At 45.3% G+C, this 7067-nt stretch overlaps 1 protein-coding gene across 4 annotated transcripts in view; it reads left to right on the top strand.

Annotated features, from left to right (window-relative positions):
* Positions 1–1430: 1430 nt before the first annotated feature.
* The window catches only part of FER (FER tyrosine kinase), a 172025-nt gene continuing 166388 nt past the window's right edge, over positions 1431–7067 (top strand). The window contains exons 1-2 of one of the 4 annotated variants that reach the window (XM_090132110.1): positions 1436–1521; positions 4438–4501. The gene's annotated coding sequence lies outside the window, so the exon portion shown is untranslated. Of the gene's footprint in view, positions 1522–1876; positions 2078–4437; positions 4502–7067 lie in introns of those variants that run through there. The other 3 variants (XM_090132111.1, XM_031605034.2, XM_090132113.1) reach the window with 3 other exon arrangements.

Below are 7067 nucleotides of genomic sequence, written 5' to 3'. Positions count from 1 at the left end.
AGTTATCGGTTGCAATTTCTAAATAAAATGAACAATTTGAATTTCAAACAAGCTTGCATATGTCTGCACTACACTGCACTGACTATAGTACAGGCCTATATTTCTTTTGTATTTATTTAATAAACGTATGAAAGGTTTGGAAATTTAAACTTACCACAAAAAGAAACCAATAATCCTTTCTTCCTCAAAAAGCTGAGACAGCCCTTCAGTAATTCTAATTCTAAAAATTCTAAGCAGAACATTAAAAGAAAAGGTTTCTTTTGTTGTTTTTTTGTTTGTTTGTTTTTGTTTTACCCTAATACACGTGTACCAGTTTTCATCTGTTTCTGGGCTCTCCGGGAGAGTTAATTTACCAAACAACAGACATAATCATAATAGGTCTTCTTCGACCCTTTAAGAAGCTTGACTGAAGCTATCTGCCCAGTACAATAGGACACAGCTGAAATCAGACTGAGTAAGGCTGTTGATACCTGCACTTTTCATAAAATCATCGATTATTTCAATTTTTTTTTTTTTTTAATTCAAACTATTACACAGTTGTAAAGTACCTGCAGGTAAAACACATCTTAAACCACCAATGTTTTTCATACACGCTGGCCTAAAAACAAATTCTAGCTCAGGAAGCCTTGGTTTGGAATGTGTTTGCTCTGCCCACGTCCTGTTTTCCAGGCCACTGCTGTCAAAACAGAGAAGATTGAAAACTTCACTATTCATAAAGTTTTCCCAAACCTCTTAAGTTAGTGTCACAGTAATAACACCACAGCACGTAACTCTGTTTTGTTTTCCCTTGGTGCTGCCTGGTCAGCTTGTCAGTTATCTCCTCACAATTTGCCACATTCCCATGGCATTCTTATCTATGATTTACTATTAAAAAACCCACCAGCTGTCTAAAGGCTTGAAACCCTCTGTACCTGCAGCTCAGTGCTGCAATTATGCAAATATTCAGCTGCTAACGCCTGAACCTAGCCGCCTACCTCACTCTCAGCTGTGTTTTCTATGTGGCAATATGGGCATTATGAGCGCGTGATGCTCCGAAGAAGACATACTTATTTTCTGAGATTGTGGAGCACGATTTTTCAGCGCTGTTGTATGATTTATCTCTTTATTCACACTATTTCAGCAGGCACTTCTCAAGATGCCTCGCTCCCTAGGACGTTCAGGACTTTTTCCGTCGAACCTCACCCGCTACCGGCGCCATCCAGGTCAGGTTAGGGGCGTACCCGCAGCACAACCCCCGCAACATGGGGGAAACCCATCCACCCCCCCCCAGCCCTTGACGCCGCTCTAGTCCCGCCCCTCCCCGCCTTCCGCCAATCGAGTCGCTCTGTGAGCCAAGGGGCGGCAGCTGTGTCGCGTGTTCCCTCGCCGATTGGCCGCTAGCCACTGAGCGTCACCCGGGGGCGGAGAGCGCCAGGAGTGGCTGAGCGGGAGAAGGCAGCCGGGAGCTGATTCGCCGCCGTCCGTCACGTGGTACCGGAGGGGTTGTGACGCCCGCCGTGGCGGAGGGGCTCGGCTTGTCAGGTAGGTGGGTGCCGTGCGCGCCGCCGCCGCTGGTGCCCGCGCCCCGCCAGCAGCACCGGGCCCCCGGGAGGCGACTGCCCTCCCCACGCCCGGTCTGGCCCGGCCGTGCCGCGGGGCGGGGGGACGGGGAGCGGGTAGGCCAGGCCGAGGCCGGCCAGGCGCGGGGCTTCACCTGCGGGCGGGGCGGGGCGGACGCCGCTCGCGCTTCCCTCCCCAGGGGCTGTGGCGGCATCCTGCCGCCTCCCCCGGCCCGGCGCGGGGCGGCGGCTCCGGTTCCAACCCGCACGGCGGCGGCGGCGGCTCCGCCCCGCGAGGCTGGAGGCGCGGCGGGCGCCGTCCCCGCCCCCGCCCTAGGGACTGCTGCCGGGGCCGGGGGTCCGAGCTCGGGGGAGCGGACAGGAAGAGGGCAGCGCCCGGCGGCGGCACTGTCGCGAGCCGAGGGTCGGCGGCTGCCGCTCTGCCGTGTGTCTGCCCCGCGAGCGCCGCATCCATCCCACCGCTCCTTGCTCCCCTCCGGCGGTGCCTTGAGGGTTGGGGACTTCTGAACTCCTTGCAGGTTCGGTTTCGAGGGCGCAGCAGGCGCTTCTTAGGGCCGCAGTGTGCGTGTGATGTTTTCAGGATCCGGTCCGGGCAGGGGCACCGTGTGAGCTCCTGGGCTTGGTGTCTTGGGGGACATGACAAGCTCACGGGTTTGGTGCATGAAGATGAAGCGTGCAGAATGGCATTACCTGTTCTTTTCCATGCAGTAATGCTTCTTTTCCAGTGAACTGCTCGTTAATGTGGACATTTCTGGGTTTGTTGCTCTTTTCGACAACCCGTTTTCTGTTCTCCTAACAGGAGAAAAAGGAAGTGGAACCTCCCAGTGATGTGACATAACTTTCCCACGCTCTTTAACAAACTTCCTCAGAATAACTCTGATGCTCTGCCTTACCTTGTTTTCAGTATCTTTGAACTAATTGAAGTATGGGCCACATCTGAAACTCTTGATTTTCAAGACCAAAAAAACTTAATGGGTGTTATTATAAGTGTACTGACAAGGTCAGACACGGGTCCTACAGAGATCACTGACGTGGTGAGCTGTGTGTGCGAGTCTTTGGAAGGTGCGAGGAGGTGGGAAGTTGATACTTGAAATCTGTCTGCAGTCGAAACAAATTGCTGCTGATACACCTATTATGGGATGAGTTATGGTACCTGTTTCCCCCTTTAACTAGTTCAATTTTGATCTATTACGGCAAGCTGTCAGTGGTGCTGCAACTTGAGGATGTCCAGTTGTGCACTGTTATCCCAGAGGAGCTGAGCGTTGGTGGTACTTCTTAGAAGGGAAAGGTATAAGAAATAAGGAGAATAAGGGAAAGATATATAAGAAGCCCTATATGTGCAAGGTTCCTTTCTGACTGACCAAAAGCTTGGTAAGGCCTTCAGTTGCATCAGGGGAGATTCAGATTGGATATTAGAAAAATCTCTCAGAATGAGCAGTAGTGCATTGGATCAGGCTGCCCTGGGAGATGGTGTAGTGGCTGTCTCTGGAGGTGTTCAGGAAACAGATGCGTGTGACACTGAAGGGCATGAGTTGACAGTGGACTAGATGGTCATAGAGGTGTTTTCTGACCTTAATGATTCTATGATTTTATGATTTAATTATCACCAAGATCTTCAGAATCATAGAGTGATTTGGGTTAGAAGGGACCTCAAGGATTGTCTAATTTCAGCATCTGTGATGCAGGCAGGATTGCTACCCCCTCAATCAGGCGCTATCCAGCCTGACCTTGAACCGCTCCAGGGATGGGACAACCACAGCTTCTCCAGGCAGCCTGAGCCTCCTTGCTTTCTCACGAGCATAACTTCATTCATTACTGAATCTCTCAGGAACGTTCTCCTTCAGTTGGCGTTTGAACTCCTGTGTTAAGCACATCTGAAATCTCTCTGTCACTTGACTGTGAGCGCAGGCTGGAGTAGGGGATGGGAGGATTCTAAGGCAGGGTGATGAGAAGGAAAAGTGGGCCTCCCTTAGGAGGATGACAAGTTCACATGTGCTTCACTGTATGGAGGAGACTGAGCACAGGGAAGCAAGAGCATGTGACTGTGAGCTGCATGTCAGCAGGAGCTAGAGTTTTATTTCTCTTGCTGAAGGCGTTCTGTGCCTGTGTTAGTGCTTCACAAAGCACGCAGGAGAGTTTGCTGACAACAGGCAGGCTGGTTCTAGGATCCAGCCCCAGGCAGGCTTCCCGTGGCCTGTGCTGTGCCTGCGCAGAGACCCCACTTCCTGCCTGCTGCAAGGGGAGGTGGGCCGTCCTGTTGGCCATGGGCTGGCAGCTGGCCTGCGCTACGCCTTACAAGGAGGTGGGCGAACTGCATGAGGTCACCGCTTCGCAGGGAGGAGGATTTTCTACAGTGTGTGGGAAGTGGGTCTGGAAGAGGAAGGGGTAGTCTTTGGCTGAGGGGAGGGAGGAGGAGCGGCAAGAGGAGAGCTGAAATTCACTTCTGCAGAAAGTAAACTGTGTACGCCCTCTTATCTGGAGATAAAGGAGGCTGCCCTGTAGTACTGCTGAGTTACATTTTTCATGTATTTGCCTTATAAACATAGATTCAGAAAACTTGAGCAGGGAGGATTGTTAAACAGGAGAGGGAGGCTTGGAATGGTTGAGTATTTGGCATTTAATTAGGGAGTAAAAGGATTTAAAGTACTATGTGTGTAAATATGCATTAGGTGACTACAGTGTCTTAGAGAAGATTTATTTTGAGAATTAATAGCAAATTATTGGAATTCATGACATTTATTTTTGGATTTTAAGAAAGGATGATTACCTTTATTTTTAAGAGATACATGTGTGGTGGTGCACAGTGTGCAGTGCACAGGAGGTCTTGTAAGTGCTTACCATGCAGCGTGTGTCTATAATTACTTGTTTTTTCTTTAAGGACAACTTCTTGTGACGAGGAGTTTGGATTGCCATCATCTCATATCATGAAATCACATTTCAGGGTACGGCTGTAATTTTTTGAATTATTTTGACAAGTTCAAGTGCAGAATTAGGTTTGTTTCAAGTGCCATGAGTCTGAAGCAGTTTAGATTTTCTCAGTGCTGGGTGTTTCTCTGATAAGTTCCTGGTAAGTTTCTGCTCTGTGTGGTTATTAATCTGAGTGATTGAATCATCATCTACTTTAAGTCTCAGACCACTGTTTCATCTACAGTTGCCAGTTTCCTTTACATTACTGCCTTTCTGCACTACATGGAAGTGCCAAATGGTTTAACTTCAGTTTCCAGCTCACTTTCCCACATCTGAGCTTGTTACTAACTGGCTCACTGCACTTGTGTAGTTGACACAGCCGAGCACGGAGACAGCTCCTCATGCTCATTGCTGTTCTGTGGCTTGGTGACTGTTCTCTTGCCAGGGGTACTAGTTTGTCAGGGCTCCTCATCTCCAAAATGGATTAATCAGCTTGAAAGGACATAGTTCTGGTTGCTTAGTCATGTCTGTGTTGTGAGCTTGCTCCTTGAGCAGCAGGGATATTTTGTTAGGCTTTAAGATGTCATTGTGCTTTTCTGCTGAGGGCAGAGGTACTGCTTGGGCCAGAACTTGCACTTAGTTTCTTGTTTGGCTGAACATGGTGTAACAGCAATAGTTGTGTGCTTTGAGACATTCCTGTCACATAGCTCTGTGATGACACTCTCACATGAAGCTTTCTACCATTACAGGAAAAATGTCATTTAGGATATGCTTTACAATACTGCTTTCACGATAATGTAATCCATTTGGAACTACAGTCTCATTAGGCACCAATAATGAAAATACGTAATGAATAACTACTTAATTGTTTTTATTGTTGAACATTTTTCTACATGATGTTCAGATTTTGTTTTGAAAACTGTCCTTTCACAAGGTCTTTTGTAACTTTCATCATAAAATCTTAGTGCCTCCAGCCTTTATTCCATATTATGGTTTTGGAAGCTATTTATTTTAATGGAGCTGAGCCATGAAGAAATTAATACTTAGCATCAAAATAAATTACCACAATTAAGGCCTAATGAAAAATCAATTATCTTTTAAATAGAGGCAACCCGTAAAAGGTTTGTGAATTGTTTACTGTTATGCGAGAACTCTTCAACAGAAGAAGAAATGGAATCCAGAGTAATATTAATGTGTATTAATCACAAACCATTTGTTCCTTGAAATTGCCCATTTGGAAGCTGGGACACACAAAATTACAGCAGTGAGCTTGATGGCATGGTGGAGATGAGCCCCTCTGACAGAATGCTGAGTCATCCCCAGAGCTTTCCATCCTCTAATAAATGAGTCGGGCATTTATTGGGGTTTGTAATTACATGATCACAAAATGCATGTTCCAAGGAGGGTGGCATTTAGAGTTTCATCCTCAATTTGTGACTCTCTTAATTTCACTACTTGATTTGTCTGGTCTGCTACTTTTCTTCAGCTCTGTTTATGCATCACTTTTTGCTTTAGAAAGACTGGAAAATCTGATTCCATACTTCTACAGCATATTGAAATTCACGTTGTTATCGTATTTACATGGTTTGCAGTTTGTACTGCAATAGTAAGTTGTTTTCTCTCTGAACAAAACAGACTGGACTGGAGGACTATGAATGTTATTTTCTGAGTATTTAATAAAGGCAGGGTTAAGTTTATTTGGTGTTTAATGCTCAGACAAGTAACATGTCAATAGTATTTCAGCTGGTGTTGAGTAAATAAGTTTAACTTTGGTGACCATATGAACAATTAAGAATACAGTCTTAGTATAAATCTGCTTAGTCTTTGAATATTTTGAAGCCTCTCTTATCTGTTATGCAATTTTATGCAGATTTTTTTATTCTTTTATTTTTTTATAATGAAATTAGTGTAGTATCTTGTTATCAGATCTGTTAAGATACAGCCTTTGAATATATATATTTTTTCTTTTATTTTTTTTCCCTTCAGGGAATATCTGACTCTATAGCAGTAGTTTCTGCTTGGAAATGTTCATTAATGTAAGATAGTATCCCCGTTAAACTTGTTCCAGAGAAGGGGTGCAGTCAATAAGATGATTAAATTTAAAAAATGTGAAAGCATGGACAATTCTACAAAACACTGAATAAAGGTATTTAAAAAAAATAAAATTGTCCTATCCCTTCAGCAGACTGTTACGACAAGTGCTTTTGTAGACAGTTTCAATGAAAATCATTCAGCTTTGGAGTGTCCTTCTACTGACAAAAAGCTAAAAAGCATGAAAGCAGAACACACCTGTGCTTTTTGTTGGTGTGAATTTGTTATGTGTTAAAACACACACACACACACTCACACACTCACACACACACACACACACACACACACACACACACACACACACACACACAATGAATGGTGTACTTTCTTTGAAGGAGAGTTGCCTTTCCATCATTTCCATAATATATATGTTTATTCACCAGTTCAATTAAGAAGATATGGTAACTGAGCAGATGAAAGGAAATGCTTAATTTGCAAATTCAACAAGGAAGCAGTTGAAAGTTGGAGAAAAATGGATTTGATGGATAGACAACTCCCTGGATAAAGGAT

Source organism: Phasianus colchicus, chromosome Z, assembly GCF_987193195.1.
Source record: "Phasianus colchicus chromosome Z, bPhaCol1.hap1.1, whole genome shotgun sequence".
In the NCBI taxonomy this organism is placed as follows: domain Eukaryota; kingdom Metazoa; phylum Chordata; class Aves; order Galliformes; family Phasianidae; genus Phasianus; species Phasianus colchicus.
The sequence above is the reverse complement of the archived record's forward strand: the minus strand, read 5'-3'. Positions and strand labels throughout refer to the sequence as shown.